This window comes from Rhipicephalus microplus, chromosome X, assembly GCF_043290135.1.
Source record: "Rhipicephalus microplus isolate Deutch F79 chromosome X, USDA_Rmic, whole genome shotgun sequence".
Taxonomy (NCBI): Eukaryota; Metazoa; Arthropoda; class Arachnida; order Ixodida; family Ixodidae; genus Rhipicephalus; species Rhipicephalus microplus.
Genome location: NC_134710.1, coordinates 244,429,033 through 244,449,056, shown reverse-complemented (window position 1 = coordinate 244,449,056; position 20,024 = coordinate 244,429,033). Strand labels below are relative to the sequence as shown.

At 43.6% G+C, this 20,024-nt stretch overlaps 28 non-coding genes across 28 annotated transcripts; all 28 read left to right on the top strand.

Annotated features, from left to right (window-relative positions):
- Positions 1 to 642: 642 nt before the first annotated feature.
- On the top strand, positions 643 to 726 carry TRNAL-CAG (transfer RNA leucine (anticodon CAG)). The gene has a single exon. It is a non-coding gene; the product is annotated as a tRNA-Leu (tRNA).
- A 701-nt stretch (positions 727 to 1,427) lies between these two features.
- Positions 1,428 to 1,511, top strand: TRNAL-CAG (transfer RNA leucine (anticodon CAG)). The gene has a single exon. It is a non-coding gene; the product is annotated as a tRNA-Leu (tRNA).
- A 309-nt stretch (positions 1,512 to 1,820) lies between these two features.
- On the top strand, positions 1,821 to 1,904 carry TRNAL-CAG (transfer RNA leucine (anticodon CAG)). Its single transcript has one exon. It is a non-coding gene; the product is annotated as a tRNA-Leu (tRNA).
- A 309-nt stretch (positions 1,905 to 2,213) lies between these two features.
- Positions 2,214 to 2,297, top strand: TRNAL-CAG (transfer RNA leucine (anticodon CAG)). Its single transcript has one exon. It is a non-coding gene; the product is annotated as a tRNA-Leu (tRNA).
- Positions 2,298 to 3,376: 1,079 nt separating this feature from the next.
- On the top strand, positions 3,377 to 3,460 carry TRNAL-CAG (transfer RNA leucine (anticodon CAG)). Its single transcript has one exon. It is a non-coding gene; the product is annotated as a tRNA-Leu (tRNA).
- A 700-nt stretch (positions 3,461 to 4,160) lies between these two features.
- On the top strand, positions 4,161 to 4,244 carry TRNAL-CAG (transfer RNA leucine (anticodon CAG)). The gene has a single exon. It is a non-coding gene; the product is annotated as a tRNA-Leu (tRNA).
- Positions 4,245 to 4,944: 700 nt separating this feature from the next.
- Positions 4,945 to 5,028, top strand: TRNAL-CAG (transfer RNA leucine (anticodon CAG)). The gene has a single exon. It is a non-coding gene; the product is annotated as a tRNA-Leu (tRNA).
- A 701-nt stretch (positions 5,029 to 5,729) lies between these two features.
- TRNAL-CAG (transfer RNA leucine (anticodon CAG)) lies at positions 5,730 to 5,813 on the top strand. The gene has a single exon. It is a non-coding gene; the product is annotated as a tRNA-Leu (tRNA).
- Positions 5,814 to 6,122: 309 nt separating this feature from the next.
- On the top strand, positions 6,123 to 6,206 carry TRNAL-CAG (transfer RNA leucine (anticodon CAG)). Its single transcript has one exon. It is a non-coding gene; the product is annotated as a tRNA-Leu (tRNA).
- A 1,475-nt stretch (positions 6,207 to 7,681) lies between these two features.
- TRNAL-CAG (transfer RNA leucine (anticodon CAG)) lies at positions 7,682 to 7,765 on the top strand. Its single transcript has one exon. It is a non-coding gene; the product is annotated as a tRNA-Leu (tRNA).
- Positions 7,766 to 8,073: 308 nt separating this feature from the next.
- Positions 8,074 to 8,157, top strand: TRNAL-CAG (transfer RNA leucine (anticodon CAG)). Its single transcript has one exon. It is a non-coding gene; the product is annotated as a tRNA-Leu (tRNA).
- Positions 8,158 to 8,856: 699 nt separating this feature from the next.
- TRNAL-CAG (transfer RNA leucine (anticodon CAG)) lies at positions 8,857 to 8,940 on the top strand. Its single transcript has one exon. It is a non-coding gene; the product is annotated as a tRNA-Leu (tRNA).
- Positions 8,941 to 9,250: 310 nt separating this feature from the next.
- Positions 9,251 to 9,334, top strand: TRNAL-CAG (transfer RNA leucine (anticodon CAG)). Its single transcript has one exon. It is a non-coding gene; the product is annotated as a tRNA-Leu (tRNA).
- Positions 9,335 to 9,640: 306 nt separating this feature from the next.
- TRNAL-CAG (transfer RNA leucine (anticodon CAG)) lies at positions 9,641 to 9,724 on the top strand. The gene has a single exon. It is a non-coding gene; the product is annotated as a tRNA-Leu (tRNA).
- Positions 9,725 to 10,034: 310 nt separating this feature from the next.
- Positions 10,035 to 10,118, top strand: TRNAL-CAG (transfer RNA leucine (anticodon CAG)). Its single transcript has one exon. It is a non-coding gene; the product is annotated as a tRNA-Leu (tRNA).
- A 306-nt stretch (positions 10,119 to 10,424) lies between these two features.
- Positions 10,425 to 10,508, top strand: TRNAL-CAG (transfer RNA leucine (anticodon CAG)). Its single transcript has one exon. It is a non-coding gene; the product is annotated as a tRNA-Leu (tRNA).
- Positions 10,509 to 10,819: 311 nt separating this feature from the next.
- TRNAL-CAG (transfer RNA leucine (anticodon CAG)) lies at positions 10,820 to 10,903 on the top strand. Its single transcript has one exon. It is a non-coding gene; the product is annotated as a tRNA-Leu (tRNA).
- A 306-nt stretch (positions 10,904 to 11,209) lies between these two features.
- On the top strand, positions 11,210 to 11,293 carry TRNAL-CAG (transfer RNA leucine (anticodon CAG)). Its single transcript has one exon. It is a non-coding gene; the product is annotated as a tRNA-Leu (tRNA).
- Positions 11,294 to 11,604: 311 nt separating this feature from the next.
- On the top strand, positions 11,605 to 11,688 carry TRNAL-CAG (transfer RNA leucine (anticodon CAG)). The gene has a single exon. It is a non-coding gene; the product is annotated as a tRNA-Leu (tRNA).
- Positions 11,689 to 12,768: 1,080 nt separating this feature from the next.
- Positions 12,769 to 12,852, top strand: TRNAL-CAG (transfer RNA leucine (anticodon CAG)). Its single transcript has one exon. It is a non-coding gene; the product is annotated as a tRNA-Leu (tRNA).
- A 297-nt stretch (positions 12,853 to 13,149) lies between these two features.
- On the top strand, positions 13,150 to 13,233 carry TRNAL-CAG (transfer RNA leucine (anticodon CAG)). The gene has a single exon. It is a non-coding gene; the product is annotated as a tRNA-Leu (tRNA).
- A 1,483-nt stretch (positions 13,234 to 14,716) lies between these two features.
- Positions 14,717 to 14,800, top strand: TRNAL-CAG (transfer RNA leucine (anticodon CAG)). The gene has a single exon. It is a non-coding gene; the product is annotated as a tRNA-Leu (tRNA).
- Positions 14,801 to 15,098: 298 nt separating this feature from the next.
- Positions 15,099 to 15,182, top strand: TRNAL-CAG (transfer RNA leucine (anticodon CAG)). Its single transcript has one exon. It is a non-coding gene; the product is annotated as a tRNA-Leu (tRNA).
- A 1,482-nt stretch (positions 15,183 to 16,664) lies between these two features.
- TRNAL-CAG (transfer RNA leucine (anticodon CAG)) lies at positions 16,665 to 16,747 on the top strand. Its single transcript has one exon. It is a non-coding gene; the product is annotated as a tRNA-Leu (tRNA).
- A 308-nt stretch (positions 16,748 to 17,055) lies between these two features.
- On the top strand, positions 17,056 to 17,139 carry TRNAL-CAG (transfer RNA leucine (anticodon CAG)). The gene has a single exon. It is a non-coding gene; the product is annotated as a tRNA-Leu (tRNA).
- Positions 17,140 to 18,221: 1,082 nt separating this feature from the next.
- On the top strand, positions 18,222 to 18,305 carry TRNAL-CAG (transfer RNA leucine (anticodon CAG)). The gene has a single exon. It is a non-coding gene; the product is annotated as a tRNA-Leu (tRNA).
- A 308-nt stretch (positions 18,306 to 18,613) lies between these two features.
- TRNAL-CAG (transfer RNA leucine (anticodon CAG)) lies at positions 18,614 to 18,697 on the top strand. Its single transcript has one exon. It is a non-coding gene; the product is annotated as a tRNA-Leu (tRNA).
- Positions 18,698 to 18,994: 297 nt separating this feature from the next.
- Positions 18,995 to 19,078, top strand: TRNAL-UAG (transfer RNA leucine (anticodon UAG)). The gene has a single exon. It is a non-coding gene; the product is annotated as a tRNA-Leu (tRNA).
- Positions 19,079 to 20,024: the final 946 nt, after the last annotated feature.

Sequence of the window (20,024 nt, the reverse complement as noted above, 5' to 3'; positions counted from 1 at the left end):
GCGTACCGGTACAGACATTTAGGAGTCATAATACAGATAAATATGTATACCTATCGGCACAAAATTTTTTTCCGCGGCGTTCATTACTTTCATTTTTTGGCGACGAAAATTCCTGCGCGCTTGATAGGCCACTTTTGAAAACAGCCATGTGATGTCAATTACTCCTTCTATCGCGCGCAATACCTGTTCTTTTTTTCAGTAAATTTTAGTCATATGTTTTATTTCTCGACAAAAGCAGCCGAACTGCATGTCAGGATGGCCGAGCGGTCCAAGGCGCTGCGTTCAGGTCGCAGTCCGGGCATCCGGGCGTGGGTTCGCATCCCAATTCTGGCACTTTAGCTTTGCTTCAGCTATGTGAGTAATGACTATTGTTTATTAGCTAGGTGGCTTGGCGCACCGGTACAGACATTTAGGAGTCATAATACAGAAAAATGTGTATACCTATCGGCACAAAATTTATTTTCCGCGGCGTTCATTACTTTCATTTTTTTGGCGACGAAAATTCCAACGCGCTTGATAGGCCACTTCTGAAAATAGCCATGTGATGTCAATTACTCCTTCTATTGTGCGCAATACGTGTTCTTTTTTTCAATAAACTTTAGTCATATGTTTTATTTCTCGACAAAAGCAGCCGAACCGCATGTCAGGATGGCCGAGCGGTCCAAGGCGCTGCGTTCAGGTCGCAGTCCGGACTTAGGGGCGTGGGTTTGAATCCCACTTCTGACAGTTATGTTTTGCTTCAGCTGTGTGAGTAATGACTATTGTTTATTAGCTAGGTGGCTGGGCGTACCGGTACAGACATTTAGGGGTCATAATACAGATAAATGTGTTTACCTGTCGGCACAAAAATCTTTTCCACAGCGTTCAATACTTTCACATTTTTCGCGACGAAAATGCCAGTGCGCTAGAAGGCTACTTTTAAAAATAGCCATGTGATGTCATTTACTGCTTCTATCGCGCGCAATACCTGTTCTTTTTTTCAGTAAATTTTAGTCATATGTTTTATTTCTCGACAAAAGCAGCCGAACTGCATGTCAGGATGGCCGAGCGGTCCAAGGCGCTGCGTTCAGGTCGCAGTCCGGGCATCCGGGCGTGGGTTCGCATCCCAATTCTGGCACTTTAGCTTTGCTTCAGCTATGTGAGTAATGACTATTGTTTATTAGCTAGGTGGCTGGGCGTACTGGTACAGACATTTAGTAGTCATATTACAGATAAATGTTAATACCTATCGGCACAAAATTTTTTTTTCCACAGCGTTCATCACTTTCACTTTTTTCGCGACCAAAACTCTAGCGCGCTTGATAGGCCAGTTTTGAAAATAGCCATGTGATGTCATTTACTCCTTCTATCGCGAGCAATACCTGTTGTTTTTTCAAATAAACATTAGTCATATGTTTTATTTCTCGACAAAAGCAGCCAAACCGCATGTCAGGATGGCAGAGCGGTCCAAGGTGCTGTGTTCAGGTCGCAGTCCGGTCTTACGGGCGTGGGTTCGAATCCCACTTCTGACACTTACGTTTTGCTTCAGCTGTGTGAGTAATGACTATAGTTTATTAGCAAGGTTGCTGGGCGTACCGGTACACACATTTAGGAGTCATAATACAGATAAATGTGTAAACCTATCGGCACAAAATTTATTTTCCGCGGCGTTCATTACTTTCATTTTTTTGGCGACGAAAATTCCAACGCGCTTGATAGGCCACTTCTGAAAATAGCCATGTGATGTCAATTACTCCTTCTATTGTGCGCAATACGTGTTCTTTTTTTCAATAAACTATAGTCATATGTTTTATTTCTCGACAAAAGCAGCCGAACCGCATGTCAGGATGGCCGAGCGGTCCAAGGCGCTGCGTTCAGGTCGCAGTCCGGACTTCCGGGCGTGGGTTCGAATCCCACTTCTGACAGTTATGTTTTGCTTCAGCTGTGTGAGTAATGACTATTGTTTATTAGCTAGGTGGCTGGGCGTACCGGAACAGACATTCAGGAGTCATAATACAGATAAATGTGTATACCTGTCGGCACAAAAATGAATTTCCGCAGCGTTCATTACTTTCAATTTTTTTCGCGACGAAAGTGCCAGTGCGCTTGAAGGCCACTTTTGAAAATAGCCGTGTGATATCAATTACTCCTTCTATCGCGCGCAATACCTGTTCTTTTTTTCAATAAATTTTAGTCATATGTTTTATTTCTCGACAAAAGCAGCCGAACTGCATGTCAGGATGGCCGAGCGGTCCAAGGCGCTGCGTTCAGGTCGCAGTCCGGTCTTACGGGCGTGGGTTCGAATCCCACTTCTGCCACTTATGTTTTGCTTCAGCTGTGTGAGTAATGACTATTGCTTATTAGCAAGGTTGCTGGGCGTACCGGTACAGACATTTAGGAGTCATAATACAGATAAATGTGTATACCTATCGGCACAAAATTTCTTTTCCGCGGCGTTCATTACTTTCAATTTTTGGCGACGAAAATTCCAACGCGCTTGATAGGCCACTTCTGAAAATAGCCATGTGATGTCAATTACTCCTTCTATCGTGCGCAATACCTGTTCTTTTTTTCAATAAACTTTAGTCATATGTTTTATTTCTCGACAAAAGCAGCCGAACCGCATGTCAGGATGGCCGAGCGGTCCAAGGCACTGCGTTCAGGTCGCAGTCCGGTCTTCAGGGCGTGGGTACGAATCCCACTTCCTTCACTTATGTTTTGCTTCAGCTGTGTGAGTAATGACTATTGTTTATTAGCTAGGTGGCTGGGTGTACCGGTACAGACATTTAGGAGTCATAATACAGATAAATGTGTTTACCTGTCGGCACAAAAATCTTTTCCACAGCGTTCAATACTTTCACATTTTTCGCGACGAAAATACCAGTGCGCTTGAAGGCTACTTTTGAAAATAGCCATGTGATGTCATTTACTGCTTCTATCGCGCGCAATACCTGTTCTTTTTTTAAATAAACTTCAGTCATATCTTTTATTTCTCGACAAAAGCAGCCAAACCGCATGTCAGGATGACCGAGCGGTCCAAGGCACTGCGTTCAGGTCGCAGTCCGGACTTCAGGGCGTTGGTTCGAATCCCACTTCTGACACTTATATTTTGCTTCAGCTGTGTGAGTAATGACTATTGTTTATTAGCTAGGTGGCTGGGCGTACCGGTACAGATGATTAGGAGTCATAATACAGAAAAATGTGTATACCAAAAATTGATTTCCGCAGCGTTCATTACTTTCAATTTTTTTCGCGACGAAAATGCCAGTGCGCTTGAAGGCCACTTTTGAAAATAGCCGTGTGATGTCAATTATTCCTTGTATTGCGCGCAATACCTGTTCTTTTTTTAAGCTTTAGTCATATCTTTTATTTCACGACAAAAGCAGCCGAACCGCATGTCAGGATGGCCGAGCGGTCCAAGGCGCTGCGTTCAGGTCTCAGTCCGGACTTCCGGGCGTGGGTTCGAGTCCCACTTCTGACCGTTATGTTTTGCTTCAGCTGTGTGAGTAATGACTATTGTTTATTAGCTAGGTGGTTGGGCGTGCAAGAACAGACATTTAGGAGTCATAATACAGATAAATGTGAATACCTATCGGCAAAAAAATTTTTTTCCACAGCGTTCATTACTTTCAATTTTTTTGCGACGAAAATTCCAGCGCGCCTATAGGGAAATTTTGAAAATATCCATGTGATGTCAATTACTTCTTCTATCGCACGCAATACCTGTTCTTTTTTTAAATAAACATTAGTCATATGTTTTATTTCTCGACAAAAGCAGCCAAACCGCATGTCAGGATGGCCGTGCGGTCCCAGGCGCTGCGTTCAGGTCGCAGTCCGGTCTTACGGGCGTGGGTTCGAATCCCACTTCTGCCACTTATGTTTTGCTTCAGCTGTGTGAGTAATGACTATTGCTTATTAGCAAGGTTGCTGGGCGTACCGGTACAGACATTTAGGAGTCATAATACAGATTAATGTGTATACCTATCGGCACAAAATTTCTTTTCCGCGGCGTTCATTACTTTCAATTTTTGGCGACGAAAATTCCAACGCGCTTGATAGGCCACTTCTGAAAATAGCCATGTGATGTCAATTACTCCTTCTATCGTGCGCAATACCTGTTCTTTTTTTCAATAAACTTTAGTCATATGTTTTATTTCTCGACAAAAGCAGCCGAACCGCATGTCAGGATGGCCGAGCGGTCCAAGGCGCTGCGTTCAGGTCGCAGTCCGGACTTAGGGGCGTGGGTTTGAATCCCACTTCTGACAGTTATGTTTTGCTTCAGCTGTGTGAGTAATGACTATTGTTTATTAGCTAGGTGGCTGGGCGTACCGGTACAGACATTTAGGAGTCATAATACAGATAAATATGTATACCTATCGGCACAAAATTTTTTTCCGCGGCGTTCATTACTTTCATTTTTTGGCGACGAAAATTCCTGCGCGCTTGATAGGCCACTTTTGAAAACAGCCATGTGATGTCAATTACTCCTTCTATCGCGCGCAATACCTGTTCTTTTTTTCAGTAAATTTTAGTCATATGTTTTATTTCTCGACAAAAGCAGCCGAACTGCATGTCAGGATGGCCGAGCGGTCCAAGGCGCTGCGTTCAGGTCGCAGTCCGGGCATCCGGGCGTGGGTTCGCATCCCAATTCTGGCACTTTAGCTTTGCTTCAGCTATGTGAGTAATGACTATTGTTTATTAGCTAGGTGGCTTGGCGCACCGGTACAGACATTTAGGAGTCATAATACAGAAAAATGTGTATACCTATCGGCACAAAATTTATTTTCCGCGGCGTTCATTACTTTCATTTTTTTGGCGACGAAAATTCCAACGCGCTTGATAGGCCACTTCTGAAAATAGCCATGTGATGTCAATTACTCCTTCTATTGTGCGCAATACGTGTTCTTTTTTTCAATAAACTTTAGTCATATGTTTTATTTCTCGACAAAAGCAGCCGAACCGCATGTCAGGATGGCCGAGCGGTCCAAGGCGCTGCGTTCAGGTCGCAGTCCGGACTTAGGGGCGTGGGTTTGAATCCCACTTCTGACAGTTATGTTTTGCTTCAGCTGTGTGAGTAATGACTATTGTTTATTAGCTAGGTGGCTGGGCGTACCGGTACAGACATTTAGGGGTCATAATACAGATAAATGTGTTTACCTGTCGGCACAAAAATCTTTTCCACAGCGTTCAATACTTTCACATTTTTCGCGACGAAAATGCCAGTGCGCTTGAAGGCTACTTTTAAAAATAGCCATGTGATGTCATTTACTGCTTCTATCGCGCGCAATACCTGTTCTTTTTTTCAGTAAATTTTAGTCATATGTTTTATTTCTCGACAAAAGCAGCCGAACTGCATGTCAGGATGGCCGAGCGGTCCAAGGCGCTGCGTTCAGGTCGCAGTCCGGGCATCCGGGCGTGGGTTCGCATCCCAATTCTGGCACTTTAGCTTTGCTTCAGCTATGTGAGTAATGACTATTGTTTATTAGCTAGGTGGCTGGGCGTACTGGTACAGACATTTAGTAGTCATATTACAGATAAATGTTAATACCTATCGGCACAAAATTTTTTTTTCCACAGCGTTCATCACTTTCACTTTTTTCGCGACCAAAACTCTAGCGCGCTTGATAGGCCAGTTTTGAAAATAGCCATGTGATGTCATTTACTCCTTCTATCGCGAGCAATACCTGTTGTTTTTTCAAATAAACATTAGTCATATGTTTTATTTCTCGACAAAAGCAGCCAAACCGCATGTCAGGATGGCCGAGCGGTCCAAGGTGCTGTGTTCAGGTCGCAGTCCGGTCTTACGGGCGTGGGTTCGAATCCCACTTCTGACACTTACGTTTTGCTTCAGCTGTGTGAGTAATGACTATAGTTTATTAGCAAGGTTGCTGGGCGTACCGGTACACACATTTAGGAGTCATAATACAGATAAATGTGTAAACCTATCGGCACAAAACTTATTTTCCGCGGCGTTCATTACTTTCATTTTTTTGGCGACGAAAATTCCAACGCGCTTGATAGGCCACTTCTGAAAATAGCCATGTGATGTCAATTACTCCTTCTATTGTGCGCAATACGTGTTCTTTTTTTCAATAAACTATAGTCATATGTTTTATTTCTCGACAAAAGCAGCCGAACCGCATGTCAGGATGGCCGAGCGGTCCAAGGCGCTGCGTTCAGGTCGCAGTCCGGACTTCCGGGCGTGGGTTCGAATCCCACTTCTGACAGTTATGTTTTGCTTCAGCTGTGTGAGTAATGACTATTGTTTATTAGCTAGGTGGCTGGGCGTACCGGAACAGACATTCAGGAGTCATAATACAGATAAATGTGTATACCTGTCGGCACAAAAATGAATTTCCGCAGCGTTCATTACTTTCAATTTTTTTCGCGACGAAAGTGCCAGTGCGCTTGAAGGCCACTTTTGAAAATAGCCGTGTGATATCAATTACTCCTTCTATCGCGCGCAATACCTGTTCTTTTTTTCAATAAATTTTAGTCATATGTTTTATTTCTCGACAAAAGCAGCCGAACTGCATGTCAGGATGGCCGAGCGGTCCAAGGCGCTGCGTTCAGGTCGCAGTCCGGGCATCCGGGCGTGGGTTCGCATCCCAATTCTGGCACTTTAGCTTTGCTTCAGCTATGTGAGTAATGACTATTGTTTATTAGCTAGGTGGCTTGGCGCACCGGTACAGACATTTAGGAGTCATAATACAGAAAAATGTGTATACCTATCGGCACAAAATTTCTTTGCCGCGGCGTTCATTACTTTCATTTTTTTTGGCGACGAAAATTCCAGCGCGCTTGATAGGCCACTTTTGAAAATAGCTATGTGATGTCAATTACTCCTTCTATCGCACGCAACACCTGTTCTTTTTTTCCATAAACTTTAGTCATATGTTTTTATTCTCGACAAAAGCAGCCAAACCGCATGTCAGGATGGCGGAGCGGTCCAGGGCACTGCGTTCAGGTTGCAGTCCGGTCTTCAGGGCGTGGGTACGAATCCCACTTCTGACACTTATGTTTTGCTTCAGCTGTGTGAGAAATGACTATTGTTTATTAGCTAGGTGGCTGGGTGTACCGGTACAGACATTTAGGGGTCATAATACAGATAAATGTGTTTACCTGTCGGCACAAAAATCTTTTCCACAGCGTTCAATACTTTCACAGTTTTCGCGACGAAAATGCCAGTGCGCTTGAAGGCTACTTTTAAAAATAGCCATGTGATGTCATTTACTGCTTCTATCGCGCGCAATACCTGTTCTTTTTTTAAATAAACTTCAGTCATATCTTTTTTTTCTCGACAAAAGCAGCCAAACCGCATGTCAGGATGACCGAGCGGTCCAAGGCACTGCGTTCAGGTCGCAGTCCGGACTTCAGGGCGTTGGTTCGAATCCCACTTCTGACACTTATATTTTGCTTCAGCTGTGTGAGTAATGACTATTGTTTATTAGCTAGGTGGCTGGGCGTACCGGTACAGACGATTAGGAGTCATAATACAGATAAATGTGAATACCAAAAATTAATTTCCGCAGCGTTCATTACTTTCAATTTTTTTCGCGACGAAAATGCCAGTGCGCTTGAAGGCCACTTTTGAAAATAGCCGTGTGATGTCAATTATTCCTTCTATTGCGCGCAATACCTGTTCTTTTTTTTAAGCTTTAGTCATATCTTTTATTTCACGACAAAAGCAGCCGAACCGCATGTCAGGATGGCCGAGCGGTCCAAGGCGCTGCGTTCAGGTCTCAGTCCGGACTTCCGGGCGTGGGTTCGAGTCCCACTTCTGACCGTTATGTTTTGCTTCAGCTGTGTGAGTAATGACTATTGTTTATTAGCTAGGTGGCTGGGCGTGCAAGAACAGACATTTAGGAGTCATAATACAGATAAATGTGAATACAAATCGCCACAAAATTTCTTTTCCGCGGCGTTCATTACTTTCAATTTTTGGCGACGAAAATTCCAACGCGCTTGATAGGCCACTTCTGAAAATAGCCATGTGATGTCAATTACTCCTTCTATCGTGCGCAATACCTGTTCTTTTTTTCAATAAACTTTAGTCATATGTTTTATTTCTCAACAAAAGCAGCCGAACCGCATGTCAGGATGGCCGAGCGGTCCAAGGCGCTGCGTTCAGGTCGCAGTCCGGACTTAGGGGCGTGGGTTTGAATCCCACTCCTGACACTTATGTTTTGCTTCAGCTGTGTGAGTAATGACTATTCTTTATTACCTAGGTGGCTGGGCGTACCGGTACAAAATTTAGGAGTCATAATACAGAGAATTGTGTATACCTATCGGCACGAAAATTCTTTCCCACAGCGTTCATTACTTTCAATTTTTTTGCGACGAAAATTCCAGCGCGCCTATAGGGCACTTTTGAAAATATCCATGTGATGTCAATTACTTCTTCTATCGCACGCAATACCTGTTCTTTTTTTAAATAAACATTAGTCATATGTTTTATTTCTCGACAAAAGCAGCCAAACCGCATGTCAGGATGGCCGTGCGGTCCAAGGCGCTGCGTTCAGGTCGCAGTCCGGTCTTACGGGCGTGGGTTCGAATCCCACTTCTGCCACTTATGTTTTGCTTCAGCTGTGTGAGTAATGACTATTGCTTATTAGCAAGGTTGCTGGGCGTACCGGTACAGACATTTAGGAGTCATAATACAGATAAATGTGTATACCTATCGGCACAAAATTTCTTTTCCGCGGCGTTCATTACTTTCAATTTTTGGCGACGAAAATTCCAACGCGCTTGATAGGCCACTTCTGAAAATAGCCATGTGATGTCAATTACTCCTTCTATCGTGCGCAATACCTGTTCTTTTTTTCAATAAACTTTAGTCATATGTTTTATTTCTCAACAAAAGCAGCCGAACCGCATGTCAGGATGGCCAAGCGGTCCAAGGCGCTGCGTTCAGGTCGCAGTCCGGACTTAGGGGCGTGGGTTTGAATCCCACTCCTGACACTTATGTTTTGCTTCAGCTGTGTGAGTAATGACTATTGTTTATTAGCTAGGTGGCTGGGCGTACCAGTACAGACATTTAGGAGTCATAATACAGATAAATGTGTATACCTGTCGGCACAAAAATGAATTTCCGCAGCGTTCTATACTTTCAATTTTTTTTTCGCGACGAAAGTGCCAGTGCGCTTGAAGGCCACTTTTGAAAATAGCCGCGTGATGTCAATTATTCCTTCTATTGCGCGCAATACCTGTTCTTTTTTTAAAAAGCTTTAGTCATACGTTTTATTTCTCGACTAAAGCAGCCAAACCGCATGTCAGGATGGCCGAGCGGTCCAAGGCGCTGCGTTCAGGTCGCAGTCCGGTCTTCCGGGCGTGGGTTCGAATCCCACTGCTGACACTTACGTTTTGCTTCAGCTGTGTGAGTAATGACTATTGTTTATTAGCTAGGTGGCTGGGCGTATCGGTACACACATTTAGGAGTCATATTACAGATAAATGTGAATACCCACAAAAATTTTTTTTTTCCACAGCGTTCATCACTTTCACTTTTTTCGCGACCAAAACTCCAGCGCGCTTGATAGGCCACATTTGTAAATATCCATGTGATGGCATTCACTCCTTCTATCGCGCGCAATACCTGTTCTTTTTTTAAATAAACTTCAGTTATATCTTTTATTTCTCGACAAAAGCAGCCGAACCGCATGTCAGGATGGCCGAGGGGTCCAAGGCGCTGCGTTCAGGTCGCAGTCCGGACTTCCGGGCGTGGGTTTGAGTCCCACTTCTGACAGTTATGTTTTGCTTCAGCTGTGTGAGTAATGACTATTGTTTATTAGCTAGGTGGCTGGGCGTGCCGGTACAGACATTTAGGAGTCATAATACAGATAAATGTGAATACGTATCGGCACAAAATTTCTTTTCCACAGCGCTCATTACTTTCACTTTTTTTCGCGACGAAAACTCTAGCGCGCTTGATAGGCCAGTTTTGAAAATAGCCATGTGATGTCATTTACTCCTTCTATCGCGAGCAATACCTGTTCTTTTTTTAAATAAACATTAGTCATATGTTTTATTTCTCGACAAAAGCAGCCAAACCGCATGTCAGGATGGCCGAGTTGTCCAAGGCGCTGCGTTCAGGTCGCAGTCCGGTCTTACGGGCGTGGGTTCGAATCCCAATTCTGACACTTATGTTCTGCTTCAGCTGTGTGAGTAATGACTATTGTTTATTAGCAAGGTTGCTGGGCGTACCGGTACAGATATTTAGGAGTCATAATACAGATAAATGTGTACATCTATCGGCACAAAAATATTTTTCCACAGCGTTCATTTCACTTTTTTTCGTGACCAAAACTCCAGTGCGCTTGATAGGCCACTTTTGAAAATAGCCATGTGATGGCATTTACTCCTTCTATCGCGCGCTATACCTGTTCTTTTTTTAAATAAACTTTAGTCATATATTTTATTTCTCGACAAAAGCAGCCAAACGGCATGTCAGGATGGCCGAGCGGTCCAAGGCACTGCGTTCAGGTCGCAGTCCGGTCTTCCGGCCGTGGGTTCGAATCCCACTTCTGACACTTACGTTTTGCTTCAGCTGTGTGAGAAATGACTATTGTTTATTAGCTAGGTGGCTGGGCGTACTGGTACAGACATTTAGTAGTCTTATTACAGATAAATATTAATACCTATCGGCACAAAAAATTTTTTTCCACAGCGTTCATTACTTTCACTTTTTTCGCGACCAAAACTCCAGCGCGCTTGATAGGCCACATTTGAAAATATCCATGTGATGGCATTCACTCCTTCTATCGCGCGCAATACCTGTTCTTTTTTTTAAATAAACTTCAGTTATATCTTTTATTTCTCGACAAAAGCAGCCGAACCGCATGTCAGGATGGCCGAGGGGTCCAAGGCGCTGCGTTCAGGTCGCAGTCCGGTCTTACGGGCGTGGGTTCGAATCCCAATTCTGACACTTATGTTTTGCTTCAGCTGTGTGAGTAATGACTATTGTTTATTAGCAAGGTTGCTGGGCGTACCGGTACAGATATGTAGGAGTCATAATACAGATAAATGTGTACATCTATCGGCACAAAAATATTTTTCCACAGCGTTCATTTCACTTTTTTTCGTGACCAAAACTCCAGTGCGCTTGATAGGCCACTTTTGAAAATAGCCATGTGATGGCATTTACTCCTTCTATCGCGCGCTATACCTGTTCTTTTTTTAAATAAACATTAGTCATATCTTTTATTTCTCGACAAAAGCAGCCAAACGGCATGTCAGGATGGCCGAGCGGTCCAAGGCACTGCGTTCAGGTCGCAGTCCGGTCTTCCGGCCGTGGGTTCGAATCCCACTTCTGACACTTACGTTTTGCTTCAGCTGTGTGAGAAATGACTATTGTTTATTAGCTAGGTGGCTTGGCGTACTGGTACAGACATTTAGTAGTCTTATTACAGATAAATATTAATACCTATCGGCACAAAAAATTTTTTTCCACAGCGTTCATCACTTTCACTTTTTTCGCGACCAAAACTCCAGCGTGCTTGATAGGCCACTTTTGAAAAGAGCCATGTGATGGCATTTACTCCTTGTATCGCTCGCAATACCTGTTCTTTTTTTAAAATAAACTTTAGTCATATGTTTTATTTCTCGACAAAAGCAGCCGAACCGCATGTCAGGATGGCCGAGCGGTCTAAGGCGCTGCGTTCAGGTCGCAGTCCGGACTTCCGGGCGTGGGTTCGAATCCCACTTCTGACAGTTATGTTTTTCTTCAGCTATGTGAGTATTGACTATTGTTTATTAGCTAGGTGGCTTGGCGCACCGGTACAGACATTTAGGAGTCATAATACAGATAAATGTGTTTACCTGTCGGCACAAAAATCTTTTCCACAGCGTTCAATACTTTCACATTTTTCGCGACAAAAATGCCAGTGCGCTTGAAGGCTACTTTTGAAAATAGCCATGTGATGTCATTTACTGCTTCTATCGCGCGCAATACCTGTTCTTTTTTTAAATAAACTTCAGTCATATCTTTTATTTCTCGACAAAAGCAGCCAAACCGCATGTCAGGATGACCGAGCGGTCCAAGGCACTGCGTTCAGGTCGCAGTCCGGACTTCAGGGCGTTGGTTCGAATCCCACTTCTGACACTTATATTTTGCTTCAGCTGTGTGAGTAATGACTATTGTTTATTAGCTAGGTGGCTGGGCGTACCGGTACAGACGATTAGGAGTCATAATACAGAAAAATGTGTATACCAAAAATTAATTTCCGCAGCGTTCATTACTTTCAATTTTTTTGCGACGAAAATTCCAGCGCGCCTATAGGGCACTTTTGAAAATATCCATGTGATGTCAATTACTTCTTCTATCGCACGCAATACCTGTTCTTTTTTAAATAAACATTAGTCATATGTTTTATTTCTCGACAAAAGCAGCCAAACCGCATGTCAGGATGGCCGTGCGGTCCAAGGCGCTGCGTTCAGGTCGCAGTCCGGTCTTACGGGCGTGGGTTCGAATCCCACTTCTGCCACTTATGTTTTGCTTCAGCTGTGTGAGTAATGACTATTGTTTATTAGCAAGGTTGCTGGGCGTACCGGTACAGACATTTAGGAGTCATAATACAGATAAATGTGTATACCTATCGGCACAAAATTTCTTTTCCGCGGCGTTCATTACTTTCAATTTTTGGCGACGAAAATTCCAATGCGCTTGATAGGCCACTTCTGAAAATAGCCATGTGATGTCAATTACTCCTTCTATCGTGCGCAACACCTGTTTTTTTTTCAATAAACTTTAGTCATATGTTTTATTTCTCGACAAAAGCAGCCGAACTGCATGTCAGGATGGCCGAGCGGTCCAAGGCGCTGCGTTCAGGTCGCAGTCCGGACTTAGGGGCGTGGGTTTGAATCCCACTTCTGACAGTTATATTTTGCTTCAGCTGTGTGAGTAATGACTATTGTTTATTAGCTAGGTGGCTGGGCGTACCGGTACAGACGATTAGGAGTCATAATACAGAAAAATGTGTAAACCAAAAATTAATTTCCGCAGCGTTCATTACTTTCAATTTTTTTCGCGACGAAAATGTCAGTGCGCTTGAAGGCCACTTTTGAAAATAGCCGTGTGATGTCAATTATTCCTTCTATTGCGCGCAATACCTGTTCTTTTTTTTAAGCTTTAGTCATATCTTTTATTTCACGACAAAAGCAGCCGAACCGCATGTCAGGATGGCCGAGCGGTCCAAGGCGCTGCGTTCAGGTCTCAGTCCGGACTTCCGGACGTGGGTTCGAGTCCCACTTCTGACCGTTATGTTTTGCTTCAGCTGTGTGAGTAATGACTATTGTTTATTAGCTAGGTGGCTGGGCGTGCAAGAACAGACATTTAGGAGTCATAATACAGATAAATGTGAATACCTATCGGCAAAAAAATTTTTTTCCACAGCGTTCATTACTTTCAATTTTTTTGCGACGAAAATTCCAGCGCGCCTATAGGGCACTTTTGAAAATATCCATGTGATGTCAATTACTTCTTCTATCGCACGCAATACCTGTTCTTTTTTAAATAAACATTAGTCATATGTTTTATTTCTCGACAAAAGCAGCCAAACCGCATGTCAGGATGGCCGTGCGGTCCAAGGCGCTGCGTTCAGGTCGCAGTCCGGTCTTACGGGCGTGGGTTCGAATCCCACTTTTGCCACTTATGTTTTGCTTCAGCTGTGTGAGTAATGACTATTGTTTATTAGCAAGGTTGCTGGGCGTACCGGTACAGACAATTAGGAGTCATAATACAGATAAATGTGTATACCTATCGGCACAAAATTTCTTTTCCGCGGCGTTCATTACTTTCAATTTTTGGCGACGAAAATTCCAACGCGCTTGATAGGCCACTTCTGAAAATAGCCTTGTGATGTCAATTACTCCTTCTATCGTGCGCAATACCTGTTCTTTTTTTCAATAAATTTTAGTCAAATGTTTTATTTCTCGACAAAAGCAGCCGAACCGCATGTCAGGATGGCCGAGCGGTCCAAGGCGCTGCGTTCAGGTCGCAGTCCGGGCATCCGGGCCTGGGTTGGCATCCCAATTCTGGCACTTATGCTTTGCTTCAGCTGTGTGAGTAATGACTATTGTTTATTAGCTAGGTGGCTGGGCGTACTGGTACAGACATTTAGTAGTCATATTACAGATAAATGTTAATACCTATCGGCACAAAAATTTTTTTTCCACAGCGTTCATCACTTTCACTTTTTTCGCAACCAAAACTCCAGCGCGCCTATAGGGCACTTTTGAAAATATCCATGTGATGTCAATTACTTCTTCTATCGCACGCAATACGTGTTCTTTTTTAAATAAACATTAGTCATATGTTTTATTTCTCGACAAAAGCAGCCAAACCGCATGTCAGGATGGCCGTGCGGTCCAAGGCGCTGCGTTCAGGTCGCAGTCCGGTCTTACGGGCGTGGGTTCGAATCCCACTTCTGCCACTTATGTTTTGCTTCAGCTGTGTGAGTAATGACTATTGTTTATTAGCAAGGTTGCTGGGCGTACCGGTACAGACATTTAGGAGTCATAATACAGATAAATGTGTATACCTATCGGCACAAAATTTCTTTTCCGCGGCGTTCATTACTTTCAATTTTTGGCGACGAAAATTCCAATGCGCTTGATAGGCCACTTCTGAAAATAGCCATGTGATGTCAATTACTCCTTCTATCGTGCGCAATACCTGTTTTTTTTTTCAATAAACTTTAGTCATATGTTTTATTTCTCGACAAAAGCAGCCGAACTGCATGTCAGGATGGCCGAGCGGTCCAAGGCGCTGCGTTCAGGTCGCAGTCCGGACTTAGGGGCGTGGGTTTGAATCCCACTTCTGACAGTTATATTTTGCTTCAGCTGTGTGAGTAATGACTATTGTTTATTAGCTAGGTGGCTGGGCGTACCGGTACAGACGATTAGGAGTCATAATACAGAAAAATGTGTAAACCAAAAATTAATTTCCGCAGCGTTCATTACTTTCAATTTTTTTCGCGACGAAAATGTCAGTGCGCTTGAAGGCCACTTTTGAAAATAGCCGTGTGATGTCAATTATTCCTTCTATTGCGCGCAATACCTGTTCTTTTTTTTTAAGCTTTAGTCATATCTTTTATTTCACGACAAAAGCAGCCGAACCGCATGTCAGGATGGCCGAGCGGTCCAAGGCGCTGCGTTCAGGTCTCAGTCCGGACTTCCGGGCGTGGGTTCGAGTCCCACTTCTGACCGTTATGTTTTGCTTCAGCTGTGTGAGTAATGACTATTGTTTATTAGCTAGGTGGCTGGGCGTGCAAGAACAGACATTTAGGAGTCATAATACAGATAAATGTGAATACCTATCGGCAAAAAAATTTTTTTCCACAGCGTTCATTACTTTCAATTTTTTTGCGACGAAAATTCCAGCGCGCCTATAGGGCACTTTTGAAAATATCCATGTGATGTCAATTACTTCTTCTATCGCACGCAATACCTGTTCTTTTTTAAATAAACATTAGTCATATGTTTTATTTCTCGACAAAAGCAGCCAAACCGCATGTCAGGATTTCCGTGCGGTCCAAGGCGCTGCGTTCAGGTCGCAGTCCGGTCTTACGGGCGTGGGTTCGAATCCCACTTTTGCCACTTATGTTTTGCTTCAGCTGTGTGAGTAATGACTATTGTTTATTAGCAAGGTTGCTGGGCGTACCGGTACAGACAATTAGGAGTCATAATACAGATAAATGTGTATACCTATCGGCACAAAATTTCTTTTCCGCGGCGTTCATTACTTTCAATTTTTGGCGACGAAAATTCCAACGCGCTTGATAGGCCACTTCTGAAAATAGCCTTGTGATGTCAATTACTCCTTCTATCGTGCGCAATACCTGTTCTTTTTTTCAATAAATTTTAGTCAAATGTTTTATTTCTCGACAAAAGCAGCCGAACCGCATGTCAGGATGGCCGAGCGGTCCAAGGCGCTGCGTTCAGGTCGCAGTCCGGGCATCCGGGCCTGGGTTGGCATCCCAATTCTGGCACTTATGCTTTGCTTCAGCTGTGTGAGTAATGACTATTGTTTATTAGCTAGGTGGCTGGGCGTACTGGTACAGACATTTAGTAGTCATATTACAGATAAATGTTAATACCTATCGGCACAAAAATTTTTTTTCCACAGCGTTCATCACTTTCACTTTTTTCGCAACCAAAACTCCAGCGCGCTTGATAGGCCACTTTTGAAAAGAGCCATGTGATATCAATTACTCCTTCTATCGCGCGCAATACTTGTTCTTTTTTTCAATAAATTTTAGTCATATGTTTTATTTCTCGACAAAAGCAGCCGAACCTCATGTCAGGATGGCCCAGCGGTCCAAGGCGCTGCGTTCAGGTCGCAGTCCGGGCATCCGGGCGTGGGTTCGCATCCCAATTCTGGCACTTATGCTTTGCTTCAGCTGTGTGAGTAATGACTATTGTTTATTAGCTAGGTGGCTGGGCGTACCGGTACAGACTTTAAGAGTCATAATACAGATAAATGTGAATACCTATCGGCACAAAAATATTTTTCCACAGCGTTCATTTCACTTTTTTTCGCGACCAAAACTCCAGCGCGCTTGATAGGCCACTTTTGAAAATAGCCATGTGATGGCATTTACTCCTTCTATCGTGCGCTATACCTGTTCTTTTTTTAAATAAACTTTAGTCATATCTTTTATTTCTCGACAGAAGCAGCCAAACCGCATGTCAGGATGGCCGAGTGGTCCAAGGCACTGCGTTCAGGTCGCAGTCCGGTCTTCAGGGCGTGGGTTCGAATCCCACTTTGACACTCAAGTTTTGCTTCAGCTGTGTGAGTAATGACTATTGTTTATTAGCTAGGTGGCTGGGCGTACCGGTACAGACATTTAGGAGTCATAATACAGAGAATTGTGTATACCTATCGGCACGAAAATTCTTTCCCAAGGCGTTCATTACTTTCACTTTTTTTCGCGACGAAAATTCCAGCGCGCTTGATAGGCCACTTTTGAAAATAGACATGTGATGTCATTTACTGCTTCTAACGCGCGCAATACCTGTTCTTTTTTAAATAGGTTTAGTCATATGTTTTATTTCTCGACAAAAGCAGCCGAACCGCATGTCAGGATGGCCGAGCGGTCTAAGGCGCTGCGTTCAGGTCGCAGTCCGGATTTCCGGGCGTGGGTTCGAATCCCACTTCTGACAGTTATGTTTTGCTTCAGCTATGTGAGTAATGACTATTGCTTATTAGCAAGGTGGCTGGGCGCACCGGTACAGACATTTAGGAGTCATAATACAGACAAATGTGTATACCTATCGGCACAAAATTTCTTTGCCGCGGCGTTCATTACTTTCATTTTTTTGGCGACGAAAATTCCAGCGCGCTTGATAGGCCACTTTTGAAAATAGCTATGTGATGTCAATAACTCCTTCTATTGCACGCAACACCTGTTCTTTTTTTCCATAAACTTTAGTCATATGTTTTATTTCTCGACAAAAGCAGCCAAACCGCATGTCAGGATGGCGGAGCGGCCCAGGGCACTGCGTTAAGGTCGCAGTCCGGTCTTCAGGGCGTGGGTACGAATCCCACTTCTGACACTTATGTTTTGCTTCAGCTGTGTGAGTAATGACTATTGTTTATTAGCTAGGTGGCTGGGTGTACCGGTACAGACATTTAGGAGTCATAATACAGATAAATGTGTGAACCTGTCGGCACAAAAATTCTTTTCCACAGCGTTCATTACTTTCACATTTTTCGCGACGAAAATGCCAGTGCGCTTGAAGGCCACTTTTGAAAATAGCCATGTGATGTCATTTACTGCTTCTATCGCGCGCAATTCCTGTTCTTTTTTTAAATAAACTTCAGTCATATCTTTTATTTCTCGACACAAGCAGCCAAACCGCATGTCAGGATGACCGAGCGGACCGAGGCACTGCGTTCAGGTTGCAGTCCGGACTTCAGGGCGTTGGTTCGAATCCCACTTCTGACACTTATGTTTTGCTTCAGCTGTGTGAGTAATGACTATTGTTTATTAGCTAGGTGGCTGGGCGTACCGGTACAGACGATTAGGAGTCATAATACAGATAAATTTGTATACCAAAATTTAATTTCCGTAGCGTTCATTACTTTCAATTTTTTTCGCGACGAAAATGCCAGTGTGCTTGAAGGCCACTTTTGAAAATAGCCGTGTGATGTCAATTATTCCTTCTATTGCGCGCAATACCTGTTCTTTTTTTTAAGCTTTAGTCATATCTTTTATTTCACGACAAAAGCAGCCGAACCGCATGTCAGGATGGCCGAGCGGTCCAAGGCGCTGCGTTCAGGTCGCAGTCCGGTCTTACGGGCGAGGGTTCGAATCCCACTTCTGACACTTATGTTTTGCTTCAGCTGTGTGAGTAATGACTATTGTTTATTAGCAAGGTTGCTGGGCGTACCGGTACAGACATTTAGAACTCATAATACAGATAAATGTGTATACCTATCGGCACAAAATTTCTTTTCCGCGGCGTTCATTACTTTCAATTTTTAGCGACGAAAATTGCAACGCGCTTGATAGGCCCCTTCTGAAAATAGCCATGTGATGTCAATTACTCCTTCTATCGTGCGCAATACCTGTTCATTTTTTCAATAAACTTTAGTCATATGTTTTATTTCTCGACAAAAGCAGCCAAACTGCATGTCAGGATGGCCGAGCGGTCCAAGGCGCTGCGTTCAGGTCGCAGTCCGGACTTAGGGGCGTGGGTTTGAATCCCACTTCTGACAGTTATATTTTGCTTCAGCTGTGTGAGTAATGACTATTGTTTATTAGCTAGGTGGCTGGGCGTACCGGTACAGACGATTAGGAGTCATAATACAGAAAAATGTGTAAACCAAAAATTAATTTCCGCAGCGTTCATTACTTTCAATTTTTTTCGCGACGAAAATGTCAGTGCGCTTGAAGGCCACTTTTGAAAATAGCCGTGTGATGTCAATTATTCCTTCTATTGCGCGCAATACCTGTTCTTTTTTTTAAGCTTTAGTCATATCTTTTATTTCACGACAAAAGCAGCCGAACCGCATGTCAGGATGGCCGAGCGGTCCAAGGCGCTGCGTTTAGGTCTCAGTCCGGACTTCCGGGCGTGGGTTCGAGTCCCACTTCTGACCGTTATGTTTTGCTTCAGCTGTGTGAGTAATGACTATTGTTTATTAGCTAGGTGGCTGGGCGTGCAAGAACAGACATTTAGGAGTCATAATACAGATAAATGTGAATACCTATCGGCAAAAAAATTTTTTTCCACAGCGTTCATTACTTTCAATTTTTTTGCGACGAAAATTCCAGCGCGCCTATAGGGCACTTTTGAAAATATCCATGTGATGTCAATTACTTCTTCTATCGCACGCAATACCTGTTCTTTTTTAAATAAACATTAGTCATATGTTTTATTTCTCGACAAAAGCAGCCAAACCGCAGGTCAGGATGGCCGTGCGGTCCAAGGCGCTGCGTTCAGGTCGCAGTCCGGTCTTACGGGCGTGGGTTCGAATCCCACTTCTGCCACTTATGTTTTGCTTCAGCTGTGTGAGTAATGACTATTGTTTATTAGCAAGGTTGCTGGGCGTACCGGTACAGACAATTAGGAGTCATAATACAGATAAATGTGTATACCTATCGGCACAAAATTTCTTTTCCGCGGCGTTCATTACTTTCAATTTTTGGCGACGAAAATTCCAACGCGCTTGATAGGCCACTTCTGAAAATAGCCATGTGATGTCAATTACTCCTTCTATCGTGCGCAATACCTGTTCTTTTTTTCAATAAATTTTAGTCAAATGTTTTATTTCTCGACAAAAGCAGCCGAACCGCATGTCAGGATGGCCGAGCGGTCCAAGGCGCTGCGTTCAGGTCGCAGTCCGGGCATCCGGGCCTGGGTTGGCATCCCAATTCTGGCACTTATGCTTTGCTTCAGCTGTGTGAGTAATGACTATTGTTTATTAGCTAGGTGGCTGGGCGTACTGGTACAGACATTTAGTAGTCATATTACAGATAAATTTTAATACCTATCGGCACAAAAATTTTTTTTCCACAGCGTTCATCACTTTCACTTTTTTCGCA